At 40.6% G+C, this 14,910-nt stretch overlaps 1 protein-coding gene across 1 annotated transcript in view; it reads right to left on the bottom strand.

The window, feature by feature from the left end:
- LOC101475964 (chemokine-like protein TAFA-2) overlaps nucleotides 1-1,297 on the bottom strand; it is a 97,025-nt gene extending 95,728 nt beyond the window's left edge. Inside the window, exon 1 of the mRNA XM_004558819.5 lies at nucleotides 806-1,297. The gene's annotated coding sequence lies outside the window, so the exon portion shown is untranslated. The remainder of the gene's footprint in view (nucleotides 1-805) is intronic.
- Nucleotides 1,298-14,910: the final 13,613 nt, after the last annotated feature.

The raw sequence follows: 14,910 nt of genomic DNA, 5'->3' as shown, positions 1-14,910 counted from the left end.
TCAGTCATGTTAAGCCTACAAACACTCCACACTGAGTGCAACTGTTAAACCAGGAGACATGTAATAGAGAATAATGGGGGATAGAGAATAAGGAAAGCATAAAGGTTCCTTATCAGCTCTTTTTCTTTAAGAATGCCACCTCTTACTTTAATTTATCAATTATTTGGCACATGTGGATCCAGCTAATAGGATCAATCACAAAAAAATAATCATCGTGAAGTGACAACCACCACACGGCAGGTCTGCCTAAAATAGCGCACAGAATCCGTCAATGCCCGCATACGCACAGCTTTACCTGAGCGCCCTTGTGCGTGCGTGCGCATACGTATGCGTGCGTGTGCGTGTGTGTGTGTGTGTGTGTGTGAGAGAGAGAGAGAGAGAGAGAGAGAGAGGTTCTATAGGCTGTGCAATATCTGAAACAACCGCAATCATTTGTCTTTGCTATAAAATCACAACCGCGTGAATAAAACTGACACCAAAGCAGACCAGGCTGACGGGTGGCGCCACTAGAAATCATTTTCACAACTCTAATGCCTTCCTAAAATCCAATCCCTTTCTATTTCTTTACAAATGGAGCGGATGAAGTGTAATCCATTTCGTGCGTAAATGGTTTTCTAAGGCGTGCTAACCAGTAGACTGACACGGCTGCATCCGTGCATGTCAGGTGGGTTAGTAATTGACTTTTTTTGTTTTTTGTCTTTTTTTATCACGCTCACTTCTCCTGCTGTTAACTAAAGGCGCGTTAAAACCGTGAGGGACACCGAGCAGCTCCGCCCAGGTGTAAAGGCTACCCTGTGACCCATACCTGTTGGTGCGGTGTGGTCTTGTTCTGTTAGCCCAGCAGGTGAACCTCTCTCCTCATAGCCGCTCCGCTATCCGAGACAGAGAAGAGACTCGCATCCCCACTCCACTAGCGGAAAACAGCTCCTCTGTGACACCGGCCGCTCAGTTCGACTGGAGCGGAAAAGTTATACCATACCATCCACCTCCGAAGCCGGGTAGCAGACACACACAAAAAAGGAGCCGGTTGCAGATGTGACCTTCTGGGGTGGTGCTCCTGCTACTACTCCTGTGCAAGGAAAGGTCTCCTGAAAGTTCCGCTCCTGTCCTCCGCTTTTGCACAGAAACTTAGTTATTAAGCCATGTCACGAAGGAAGAAACAGCCAGTTTGGAAACCTGGCTTCTGTTTTGCAGCAGCAGTCTCCTTCTTTTTCTCCTCTTTAAACCATGTAGTGTGAAAGCAGCCCAGTGGCGGGACAGAGATGCGTTGCGGCCGGGGAGTCACGCAGACTGTTACTGCGCTCCTGCTTGTCCGCCAGGAAGATGGAGAGGATTGCCTTTAGAGTGTAAAACTCTGAAGCGGAGCAGCGCCCCCTAGCGGTTTAGTTTGGGAAGAACCGCTCACCAATGTGCGGGCAACAAATGTAAATGATACTGTACAGTAATGTGGAGAAGGGCCATATGGGCTGCGCCAAGACATGTTGGATATGTGATATTAGTGGTTTATTGCTGGCAGTGAAACAGAAAGAAGCATCAGCCAGCGTCCTGACACAAAACACATGCACACAATGCACACGTGCAGTCAGACAACATCAGATGTATCAGCAAAAATGTTTGTGTCACTTCATGAAGGACAAAACAATATTATTGTCTCAGTTCAAGTTCAAGTTCAAGTTCAACTTTATTGTCACTTCAACCATATACAGTTTAAAAATACACAGTGAGGCGAAACAACGTTCCTCCAGGAACCAAGGTGCTACAAGACAAGTTAGTGCAAAAAAAAATAATAATATATAATATATCTAGTAATAATATTGTGCAAAAGAGCATTTACAGGTTGGTGTGTGCGATGGTTTGGTGGTGTAGGTCAGTGTGTTTGCGCTTGTGTTGGTTAGTCAGTCCAGTCTCAATGTTTTGAGGTATTTGAGTTAAGCTGAGTGATAATGTTAGTGTATGTGTGTGTGTGCGTGTTTATCAGTCAGTCCCTTTTTGCGTGTGTCTATGTTTCTGTCTGTATCTGTGTGTGCACACGCGCCCCTCTCTCAACAGTGAGAGGTTCAAATTAAATTGAACTCACTTTAGCTGAGCTACGGGCATTTCCCAGTAGACTACACCAAAAGGAGCGAAGGGGTGATCGACACTGTACCGTCCAAATTGACCGGCCTCTCTGCCTGAGCGAGTGTGTGTCTGTGTGCGTCTTTATGTGTGTTCCGTTGCCCGAAATGACCTGAACTGCCCAAAGAAGTTTACTCACAACAAATGACTTTGTCCAGACTCAGTCACTCTGACCAGTGCAGTTCATTTGAGGAAGTAGTCCCCACTGGCCCTCTAAAGTGTGACTGTGCATGTGTACAGTATGTGTGTGTCACAAAGTGTGCAGTTTCCCCTCTGGTGGCAGGAGAAACAGATAGACAGTAATAGGTATTAAGGACACAGAAATCAGGCGGCGGAGAAACCTGGTAGTAAAACTCTACACTCGCACAAACACTTAGTGAGACAAAGTACAACTGAAGTTCTGGTGGTGGTGTGTACTTTATATTGGAGTGAGCATACAAGTGTGTGCGAGATGTAATCGAGGTGATGATGTATGGCTGCACACATGGATGACAGGGTAATTGATCCATAGTGGGGGTGTGATTGTGCACGTGTGCACGTGGGGAGGCCTGCTGCCAGTCATATATCATTTCACCCAGTGAGCTAATCTGTTACGCTGACAAAGAGTTCAGATTACTGATCTGCTCTCCTTTCTGGTCACCCTCCTGAACCTTCAACACTCCTCTCCCCTCCTTTTATTTCCTCGCCTCTTTTTAACTTTTGTTTTTATCGCTCATTCTTTAATCCTCCCCTTGTATGCTAGCTTCTTAATTCTCATTCTCCCTCTGTCTCTTTGTTCCTCTCTCTTCTTCTCTCTTGCTCGTGTTATGGTTCGTTCGATTTAGGGAAGAGAAGAAAGCAAGCCCAAGCCGAAGTAGGTGTCAAAAATAGTGATCTTTATTACACACTTTGTGCACTAAGTGTGGGAAAAGACAATTTGCAATCGAATCCTCTCGTCAACTGAAGCATCAGTCTCCTTATATTACCATTATGACATCACAGTTGGATCTTTACTAGAAATGATCTCAAATGATAACAATTCCCCGCCTATCACAAAGTTTTCCCTTATATAGACATCAACTGCTACTCTTAAGAGAAAAACAAGTGTGTCTTACATTGTGCATTTTGTGAAAGTGAAATCTATCAGAGAAACTGTCCTCAGACGACCCTCCTATTATTACTAAGTGTGTAGGTGAACGTGCGTGTGTGTTACATAAATGCGTGCATGTAGTTACAGGCCGGCGTACGTGCAGAACTACACGCAGGCCTGGGCCCAACAGGACTAGTGGGTCTGTATGATGTGACTGCACTAAAGTGCAACAACTTTATTGATACCAAGAATGATACAGAACCTCACTGAACAGTCAGTGTGCATTAATATTTGCTCAAAGTAACACAGATGTAATTAAAAGATTATTCTGTCAACCGATTTAACAATGGTAAATGATTAATCAATGATAACTGATTGTGAGAATACAAAATAAAATATCTCCTGATCACACTCGCTAAAGTAACACGGGTGAATCACGGGGAACCTGGAAAGCCCAACCATGGGATTTGTCTTCTGTACTGCATTCTGGCAGCATAGTTAAACTCAGCATGTGGTTGTTCACAGAATACTCGCTTTCCTTTACATATCACATGACAGCCTTGAAGTTGCATGTTGTGAGTGTACAAGGCATGAAACATGCGAGCACACACATACACAGTCACGTGGACATGATAATCGAGCAGCTCCAAACAGTCTAATCGTATTCATTTGTCATACTTTTCCTTCTATCAGCTCAGTGAAACAGCTGAAAAGAAGACAAATCCTGCAGGACCAGCAGATAATCCTCGCAGACATGAGGCGTTTGCCACATGGCTCTGTACTGCTCATAATCATCAGAGCAATAATTATAGTCGGCAGTGTCCCGTTTGGCACTTATCACTTGTAAGACCTCACAGTAAAGAAAATGTATTTTTTTTACGATGATTTTAAAGACGATTTTATTGTTCATAAGCTGTTTGTCTCTCTGCTTCTCAACGTCCTGCGTATGTCTGTGGCTTGCAGCCTTCAGCTAATTGGGTCCAGCAGAAGAAGTGGATCTTTAGAGTATTTATAATTCATAACAGTGTACAATTCAAAAAAGTATAGTTAAAAAATGGTCATTTAATGCGATAAACCTACAGAGAATTATTTCCTGAAGCCATAGGTTGCCTGTTTCCAACAGCTTTGACCGGCCTGCAGCTTTGGTTTCCTTTCACTGCAGCTCAGCACCAAACTGCAGATAAAAGAGCAACTGTCTGGTGAACAAAGTGAAGCTTTTATTTGCCAAGGAACCAAATCATGAGAGCAACCTGAGTTATCTTATTTTTTTAATCGACATTTCTGCGTGTGCTCTGACCTTTGCTCTTCTTTAGATCTTTTTTCAGCCTCTGTGTGTTTCTTGCCCTGACTTTAGCTACTCCACCCGTGTGTAGCTGTCCTCCCTTTGAGTGTTTTTAGTTTGTTTCCCCCTCTCTGCCACGTCGACTTGTATCATGGGTCATTACACTCGTCTATTACTGTAAGTCTTCCTGCGCACTGCCTGTTTTGCTGCTTTTATTTGTGTTTTATTTGTTTGTAGTTTCAAGTCTGTTTATTTTAAACTCTCTTCCTTTGTCCTCTGTGTCCACCTACAGATCATTACAGATGTTTCCTCTGGATTTGGTAAAGACCAGTATAAAAGTACGACATTTTCCACAATGATACAAACACAACTCCTAATGTGAATGATACTATCGCTCTTTAGTGGACAAACAAGCAATTAATGGTTGGCTCTGTCAAGTTAAAAGCATCTGATATGATGCTAGTTAATATAAAATGTGGCTAAAAGAAAGTTCAAAGGAATGATGGAACAGGTTACTCCATGCATGGCTGTAGCTTATTTAAGTTGACCAGTTTTAGGGCATCAGTGAAAGTTTGTGAAAGAAAAACACTACGGTGCATCGATCTATGTCAAGGAAGACTGTTTAACAGAATCAGATCAGACTGCTGACACCATCTGTTACATATATTCTGTCATCACAAAGTGGATTACATCTTATGCATCTATAAAGTTCACTTCTTTACAGTAAAATGAAGGTTAAAGCTTTATGTTTGTACTTCTGTGCAAGATTCAAATGACTCTTACTACCACTACTGAGTGCTGAGTGCATCCTTCATATGGAATAAACACTCATGCACATACACAAAATTGTCTTCTGTGTTGCACTGGCAGGCAGTCATGCCAGCATTAGCATATGAAAGACAGCAGCTGGAAGGTGTCTCTGTCGCAGTTGTTCTTACTTGCTGTGGTATCTATTTTGATGGCTGTTTTTCTGTGTTCTTGCTGTCCCTCCTTAGGTCCATCACTCATACTCTTCCTTTCCTCCAAAGATGACTTTCCACAGTCCCACATGAGCGTAATCTCCATAGAGCATATTTGCATTATTTCTGGACACTCCAAATATGCCGTTTTGTCTGCACAAAAAAATCGAGTTATGCTGACTTTCAGGAATCTTCCTGTAATCCAGAAATCTGTGCATTCAAACTGAAAATGCTGAAGAATCTTTTTTCCACCCGTTTTTTTCTTACCCCTAGCAGCGCTTTTACATCTCAGAAAACTAAGAATTGTAGCGTAAAAAAGTTTCAGCAAATCACTTATCACAGACAGAGCTGCCCTCAGCAGAGGAGCCTTTATCTCAGAGAGCAGCAGGGCGCATCTTACTAACTCAACCCTTTCTCCTCTTGTCTGTTACGCTCGTTCACTCAAAGGTGTAAATGTTCAAACAGACTAATTCCTTCAAAGCTATGAAGAGCATGAAAGACCAGTCTCCGCCCTCATTCCTAATTGATGGCCTCACATCGCAGCATGAACGCTGGATAAGTCTAGCTCATTAGCGGTAACTACACTACAGTTAGCTCCATTAAAATTACATTACAGACATTCTAGACACACCTTATTCTGATCCCCTTTCACTCTGCTTCATTCACTTAAAATGTCATTTACAGTAGATGTGCAATGTGAGTGAGCAGAATGAGCTTATTTCACTAAGAGCAGAAGAATAACCTCATTGTTAGTCATAGGCTACAGCATCTTTCTGTAATAAATACAGTTAAAAACACCATAAATACAAACAAGAATGTTTTTTAATTCCATTCATTTGTCTTTATGAATATGCAATCCACTTATTAGAGTAATTGTCCTTAGAGGGTGTGGGGTTAGTGGGGTTAATTAAAAAAACAGCCACTAATGTGAAATCACCGTGTGATGCTCGCACTTTATTATCACCTCCAGCTCTCCTCCACACGGCTCTTTTTCCATCAGGCATTTTTTTCAACTCACGTTCGCTGACCATTCAGGCCATACAGTGCTGTTGCTCATATTGTGCTTTTCTCCTGGGAAAGCCAGTAAATGCTAGCATGTGACCTCAGGCAGTTTCTGAACCCCAGCCTTTAGATCAACATGACATGATGAATGACAACATTTCACTGATGTTATGGCAGCACCTGGAGATCCTCCCTGTAGAGCTGCAGGATGCTGCATCAGAAAAGGACACCTGTGATGCTGGCCTGTGCTCTTTCCACTGCATTTCTTGCTGCAGCGGGCAAAAATGTACAGGAGACAAAAAGAAATGGACAGCTATCAGTGAACGAGAGCCTAATAGAGGCTGAATATGAATCACGGCTGAATTTTGCATTTACATGGAATTGAAACCTTGACTGAAGGTTAGAGAGATTTTAACAAGTTTATTCACATCCAAAAGCAAAGGATTGAAAAGAATGAAAAAAAAATGAATTATTGAAATGACAAAGAAGCTGCTTTGCAACATTTTAAATGCAGGAACCATGAAGTCTAGATGTTTTTTTAATCAAATCTTTTTTTCAGCTCTATTAAATTTACAAAATATTGCCTGTTCTCTGCACATATTTCCACGAGAAAATCACAACATTAAAAGTAACTAGCAACTAATACTCTGAGGGGAAAGGTTAAATCTTTTACTCTGAATGTAGTGCGTCAGAAAATGGAAATATTAAACTAAAGTACATGTTCAGCTAAACTAAACAGATGGTTTTGTTTGAGGCGCTCAGATCTCTGAGAAGCTTTATCACACTGAAAGTCACAAGTGAAAAATGGTTGTGCACTTGGGAAGATTGAGAAGATTGTGTACTTTTTGATGTATAAATTTGCAAATCAAGAGCAGGCATGGTAGTTTATTGCTGGAGACCCAAGTGCAGGGCTAGATTGCAACACACAGAGTGGCTAATCTGCACAGCCAAGCTTTGAATAGGCACACGCTCTGAAGGGCTGAAAAGGCTGTAATGAAGTTTGGACCCAAAGGCAGATACAATGGACAACTGTTTCTTCTCAGGCGTCTCAGGAAAGGAATCTTAATGAACAAAGCTGTACTGATCCAAGAGCACAGATAGCTGGAGATATATGTAAGAACTGGATTAATATGAGGAGGGAAAAGAACATAAGCAACAACATGGAAGCCAGTTGACCACTATGAGGCAGAAGACAACCTGGCAAAGAGTAGAAGCTTGAGCTGGTCTTAAATACCGGTCGGTGTTTGCTCTCTGATGATCTGCAGGTGAGGCGAGACTAGAGTGAGAAACCTAGACCCAAGGGACAGGATGGAAAAATACACCACAACCTGACACTCAACCTGAACCATGACACAAATATACACACAGCAAGTGTGTCCTTATAACTGCGTCACTTCAAAGCATTCAATTTATATGTGCCTGTATATTTGCTCCTATAAAAACATTAGTAACACACACATTATTAATTTTGAGCCTGATCTCCATTGCCTGTCGAATGTATATCGAACACACCTTCTCCTTTTAGCTCAGGTTTTGGTCTCCACCAAGTCTTGGAAAGCATCTATCTCTGAAATACAGGAAGTTCGGAAACTCATTAATCGTCTTGCTAAAATAGCTCTTTTATTTTTTCTGAAGGCCAGTAGAAGAATTATGAGAAAATAATGCACTTAAGATACAACAATGGAAAAAAATCATTTGGACAATCTTTCTATGGTATCATCACTACAAATGGCATCTGGTTCATTACCTGTAGATTCAGCCACTCTTATATTTATTACAATTACTGATGCAGCTTTTCATACATGGATTTCATGGATAGACTCTTTCTGTTGTAGCCTGGAATCAGTGAAAGTGCTGATTTGGTTTGGTTTGCCTTCTGCTAGCTATCTACTCCTATTATCTCCAACTAGATGATGTCAAAGGACTAAGAAACCACAATCCATAATAAAATCCAGTTTTATACATATGCTGTAACCTTTCCATGTTCCAGACTTTGATAAGCACAACAAACAGATCATTGTATTTCTAGGGAGGGAATAAAGAGAGCTGTGGCATCACTTGATGTTGTTTTCTCTTCTGTTCTGGTGCTGGTAGCATGCAGGGACAGTTTGTCCTCTACAGAAATAAAACAGCATTCATTTCTGTGTCCTTAAACAGAAGGCTCTTTGACGGATGAGCCAGATCTGGAGTAGTTTGATGTTTTCTAAGAATGAGCATAAAAAAGACGTTAGTCCACATTCTGTTTCCAACATGCAGTTTGCAATCATTTATTTTTAACCAATCTCCTTTTGCCTTAATCGGGTATTTTATTTTTTGGCCACATGCCATCAGGTAAGTAGTAACAATAATGAATACAACATGATATAACTGTACTTTTAAAGTTACAGTGTGTAAAATCTCACTGCTAGATTGCAGATTACAATCAGCTGAATTCAGTTTTTTTACCCCTCACAATTCAAGTCCATAATCCTTCAGCGGTCTCTGTCGGCCAATCATGTCTTAAACATGAACTCTAGACTGTACCTTGACTGGCCAGCATGTTCATTCTACTGTTTGTGTAAAAAACCCAAAAATAAACATAATAATTTATGCACACTATAAGAAAAAATTAACGTGTCAATTAAATATTTTGCATTATTTCATGTTTTTTATCGCTTAAACAACAAAAGGACTCACACTTCATCTGAGTTCATCCAGATACCAGACAGTTGCCTTTTGCTGTCTGGACAGTCTGTCAGTCCACTGTTTACGCCGTGCCCAGTGAGAAACTTGAACATCTATCGCCACATTTCTACGGCTCTGTAGCATTCAAACAGTCAAGTCGAGAGGACAATGCCTGGTCATTGCTCTGCATTAAGGCTTATTTAGTAAATCTCAAATACACAGCAGAGGCAGGACAGATCAAAAGTTTGACAGTTTCATAACTCATAACTCAACTTAAGTTGGTGTTAAATCCAGAGAAATCCAAGTTCATGTTATTCTCAAATGGCAAAGAGTTGTTAGCTACGTCTCCTAAGATTAAAACAATTCAAGGATCTGAAATTGAAATGGTCACATCTTACAAGTATCTAGGGCTCATTATAGATCAGAATTTGTCATTTAGGACTCACATTCAAAGGCTTGTGTCGAAGTTCAAACTAAAACTAGGTTACTTTTTTAGAAACCAATCCTGTTTCTCCCTCCAAGTGAGAAAACATTTGATTCGTGCAACCTTTTTACCTTTATTGGATTATGGTGACCTGCTTTTTATGAATGCACCTGCCCACTACCTAAAGAGCTTGGATACTGTGTACCATTGTGCTTTACGTTTTATTACTGGCTATGGAAATCATGTACATCATTGTTCTTTGTATGCTGCTGCTAAATGTCCATCTTTGCATATTCGCAGACTCTCCCATTGGTTGATCTTTATCTATAAATCTCTCCTTGGGCTGGTTCCATCTTATTTATGTGTTTATATGTGTAAAAACCACAACCAATACAACCTTCGCTCGAACAAAATCATACAACTGATTGTCCCAAAAATAAGAACAGAATTGGGGAAAAGGGCTTTTATATACGCTGCCCCTGCTTCCTGGAATAATCTGCAGAAGGAACTGAAATGATCAGAATTGGTTACCTTGGGAGAGTTTAAGTCTGTTTTAAAGGAACGAGAGAACAGCTCTTTTACTCAGTGTGATTGTTTTTAATGTACTCTTAATTTGATCTGTTATTGTATATTTTACACATGTTTGTATGGGATATTGTATTTGTTTTAAATGTTATATACCTATGTGGTATGTGACTTTTGTTGCCATGATGCCAGGTCTCTCTTGGAAATGAGATTTTTACCTGGATAAATAAGGGATAAAAAAAAAAAAAAAAAAGTTTGACAGTTTCATAAACTGTTTGCTGTCATCTTGGATTGTTTAGTCAGGGTTGGTGGGGCTGCTCCCACTTTCTGAGTTGTCGATCCTAATTAAAAGAAATTGAAAATTCTGAAATTCCAAAAATGCAAACTGGGAATTCAGAAAATCTGACTGCTGACTTAATCTGGAACAACCTAAATTTACTTGGGGGAGAGCTGTAAAACCTTATGAAAGAGGTGCGATATGAATCAGTGAGTCAATGAAGTTCACTTTAGCTTGATGACAGCATACTGAGGTGAGTTGTTGAACTTTTCTGCTGTCAGCCTCTGTTAGTGAAACTTTCTTAGAAGATATTGTTGGACTTGGATAAACTTTTATATGAAGTGAGGATGTCATCAAACTGTTTATCAGATGGAAAGCATGATGGAAAAATTGAGCTTAACATAGCGTTATCTTACAAATAACTAGTGTTGTTATTGTTTAGCTGGCATTTTGTTCGCTATTCCGACACAGGAGGGTCGTACGTCTGCGAGACTTGACACGAGGAAGAACCGGATAACGTTTTATTCAGAGGTTGTCTCTTTCCTGACGTTTTTGCTTCATTGTTGAAGGAGACTCAAACATAAAACATGTTTCCTCATACTTTATCTTGATTCTGCAGCTGCATAAATAAGTTACATTTTTGCCTCCACAACATGTGAACAAGTTCTCTCCTCCACCTTTGGCGTAGTATGTATGTGGCAGGGTGGTGGGACACCGTTACAGTGTCCACAAACCGGCGCCTGATCCTATGTATTTTTAATGGATTAATTCAAAGTTTATGAGAATCCATCAGTTTAATGGAAGATGTAATTACATACAAATTAATGTATATTTATGACTACAGTATTTTTTTCCCATTAATCCAACTCCAAATGATTTACTGTACCTTTAAGTTAATTTGGTCAACCAGTAATCAACAAGTGTTTTCATTACAGTAAATACACTACTGAGAAACGTTCAGTAACATTGCAGTTGTGTTTCTGACTACCTGGTAAATCTAATGTATTCACCCTTTGGCTTTCTGTTTGACCTCAACTAATTCCCAACGATAATACTAAGCCCTTCTGTTGCTACAGCAAATGCTTTGATATCTTTATCACCTGGTTGTTATCTGTGTGTCTTCCATTTATATCTGGGCAAGTAGGTTGCAGCGGCTTTTAAGCCCCTTTTTTGTTGAGAATACCTAACTGATGTGTCTGAAAACAATATTATTAGAGCCATCAGAGTAAACAACTGGTTCAAACTCACTCTAAATCCCTGTAGGAGAACTGTGCAATTATTTAATAATTTTCTGTAGGTGCCTAATTGTCTCTGGATTGATGTTTTGATAGATTGCTAACATAAAACTGTGGATAATTGCTGCCTTACCTCTATCAACCATGATAAGGATGACACAAAACAATGACATGTTTGAGTTTAGGAATTAGGCGACACCATTTTTGGAAGCACCCTGGCTCCTCTAGAAAAAGGGTGTGACTCAGTGTGATGAGCCTTTAATTTATCGGATACCCATGTGTGGATGGGAGTCAGTTATCCCATACATGTGTGATGATATGCACACCAGCTGGAAAGCTCTCGCAGTGCAACAAGAGATGGTGCAACGAGACTCGTTTCCATGACTTTTTAAAATATTCAGTGATCAAGGTGGAGATTATGTCACAACTTTATGAGCCATTCTGGCCCTCACAGTGCCTGTGAAATCCCAAACACACATACATTTGAAGAAAGGTTGCTTTTAAAACTACAGAGGATCAGTAATGTGGAAAACAGAAATTATGTCTGAGAGATGTCTTAGCTTCATTCTTGATAAATAAAAAAACCTTAGGAAAACTCCTCTCCTGTCATTTGCCTAGTTTACACTTGTATTCGGTCTCTCAGCTTCCCTCATCTGAGCAGCAGGCCGTGGGGTCATGTTTACACAATGACATACAGGCGATATAAAGCAACAGCCACTCATAATCCAAAAGCTTTCCAGCAAAAATAGTGCCCATAAAAATCTGGGATTATGTTGTTTTGCACTACCGGTTCAGGGACAGGAATATCTCGTGCTCCTTCTCTCAATCTTTTTTAATCCTCTCTAGTTCTCAGTTGTTTTTTTGTCTTTCTCTCTCACAGCCTTATTCTCCCCCTTTCCTCCTCTAAATCTCATAAACAGCTTTAGTTCTTATCAGGATGGGATCAGACAGAAAGGGCTCAATTTGGAGGTTGAAGAGAAAAGTTTTCTGCAGATGCATATATATATATATACGTGTATTATTGTTCCAGAATGTTCTTCCACTTGAATTGAAAAGTATTAAAAGATATTGTGCCCATAACCCATCGTTGGATTTAACACCCTGGTACACTGTGGCCCTGTGTATATAAGCTGGATTAGAGGGTCTGACACAAACACAAGCAGGGACGCGCCCCTTTGGCTTTACATATTTGAGCAGCACAGCTGGATAGATCAAGTGAAATAGGATAAAACTTCTATTGTCTCCTCAATTCCTCGTTTTTATGTTGCGCTGCTCTCATCCCCGTAAATCCTTACAAGAGGGTGGCAATCTTTTTTAACCCCTCCCAACAAGGAGTTTGTCCGTCCTGGATTCACGTTCGCACAGGTTTAAATTGCCTGATAGTCACACAACATCCCATTCATACAGATGTGTTCTGCAGGGACATCACTGTGCAAAGCACGACCACTGAAACAATCTAGTCTGTTTGTGTACGCCCCCAGTGGGGCTACACTGAATTCATTCATCCATCTCAGCCCCCGCTCTTCCACCTGCTCACCCCTCTTCTCTCTGACCTCCTCATTTCCCCCTGATGACAAGATCTGCTAATGATTAATGATAAGCTGCGCAGACCATTGGTTGCAATTTGGGAGCATTTTATATGAGAGGCAGCAGGGGGAATTTTTACCCACTCTTTCTGGGTTCCCAGCAGTGTCTTTTACTCAACTGACTCCAGCTTACTGAGGAAAAGACACCAGAGGGAGCCAAGATAAAAGACACTTTAGAGAGGAAAGAACCAGCGAGCCCACATTCACTGCTACTAATAGCAGTATTTTGAAGAAAAGTCAGCTCTAAGCAGGAGTAGGAGGAGGCAGACGAGATCGGTGGTTAAAAATGTCATCTTACAGAGAAATACAATCCCTTTCTGTCGAATCTGGCCCAGTTTAAAAATCCTAAAGTTATCTTCTGAAGGCTTAACTGAACAGGAAAAGTAGGCAGTGGTGGTTCACAGGTTGTCAGTGCAGTTAAATGTAATTCTAATCTCCACACACACACACACACACACACACACACACACACACACATATATATATATATATATATATATATATATATATATGTGTGTGTGTGTGTGTGTGTGTGTGTGTGTATATATATATATATATATATATATATGTGTGTGTGTGTGTGTGTGTGTGTGTGTGTGTGTGTGTGTGTGTGTGTGTGTAATGTTAAGCAATCATGAAGAGAAAAATCCATACAGAAGGGCTCAGTTTAATATCTAAATGTTGGAATTGAAGGCCCTCTGGTGGTCAGACCTGTATACACTATTCACTGTTGATGCCATATAGATTTAAAAAAAAGGATCAAATCATAGATGCATGATAAAGTTATTTCATGATAAAGTGTTTTGTTCCACTGAGAGTCTGATAAATGTCTACATAAATATGCACCCAATATTTCCTTTTATTATTGATGTGTCACGTGTATATTCTGATTCTGATTCTGATGACCCTACGCTGTGTCACTGCATCATTCCATGTTTGGCACTGATCACCACCTGCACTCATGTATATATCATGTATATATCTTTCTACGTAGCACTTTTAATTCTTATCCCTACTTTTATTTTTTCATGTCTATTTAAGTGCTATTTATGACACTATGTTTGCACTGAAGCACCGCAGCAATTTCCTAATGTTGTAAACCTGCTCAACATTTGGCAATAAACCCCTTTCTGATTCTGATTCTGATTCTGATTCTGATTCTGATTCTGATTCTGATTACTCTGATCAGGTTTTTGGTCTCAAACACTGTGAACAATGTTTGTTTAAATTCCATAGTGAGTCATTTTCACAAATCTGGTTTTGTCTGATCAGAATTGCGAAAAACGAAAATATTTGGTTTATTATCACAAGCCACAGTTCAAGTTGTAATGTGCTGCCCCCCTCCCCTCACAGCATTTCTGATAAGCATAGACCAAGATGTGGGCTCACTTTTTCTTCTATCACCATGTCAGGTGGTTGTTTTATGAGATCAGTGGCAGCCAAGCAAAACCATAAAAAGTCGCATCAAACTAGAGCTGATGAAATTCCCGTCTGTCTTTTGTCATCGGTGTGCCTCACTGCTCCGTCTAACACACTGATATACATGTCTGTTGCGGCACGTCTCTAACACCACTGGGTGTCAGTGTGTCCTCACATTTCAGCAGCCATAGAGCCGAAAGGGTGAAGCGAGGACGTCTAGCTGAGCTCCACTCTCATGAGTAAACGTCCCCAGGGACATGTTGGGTGACTCAGTAGTTCACAGCAGCCTCAAACTTGTTCCCTTGTTTTCTGTGTTCACTGATCCGTGCTGCCCCGCGTGGGAAAAAGATGAG

The sequence above is a fragment of the Maylandia zebra genome, linkage group LG20 (assembly GCF_041146795.1).
Source record: "Maylandia zebra isolate NMK-2024a linkage group LG20, Mzebra_GT3a, whole genome shotgun sequence".
Lineage (NCBI taxonomy): Eukaryota > Metazoa > Chordata > Actinopteri > Cichliformes > Cichlidae > Maylandia > Maylandia zebra.
This window is presented reverse-complemented; position numbering and strand designations above follow the sequence as displayed.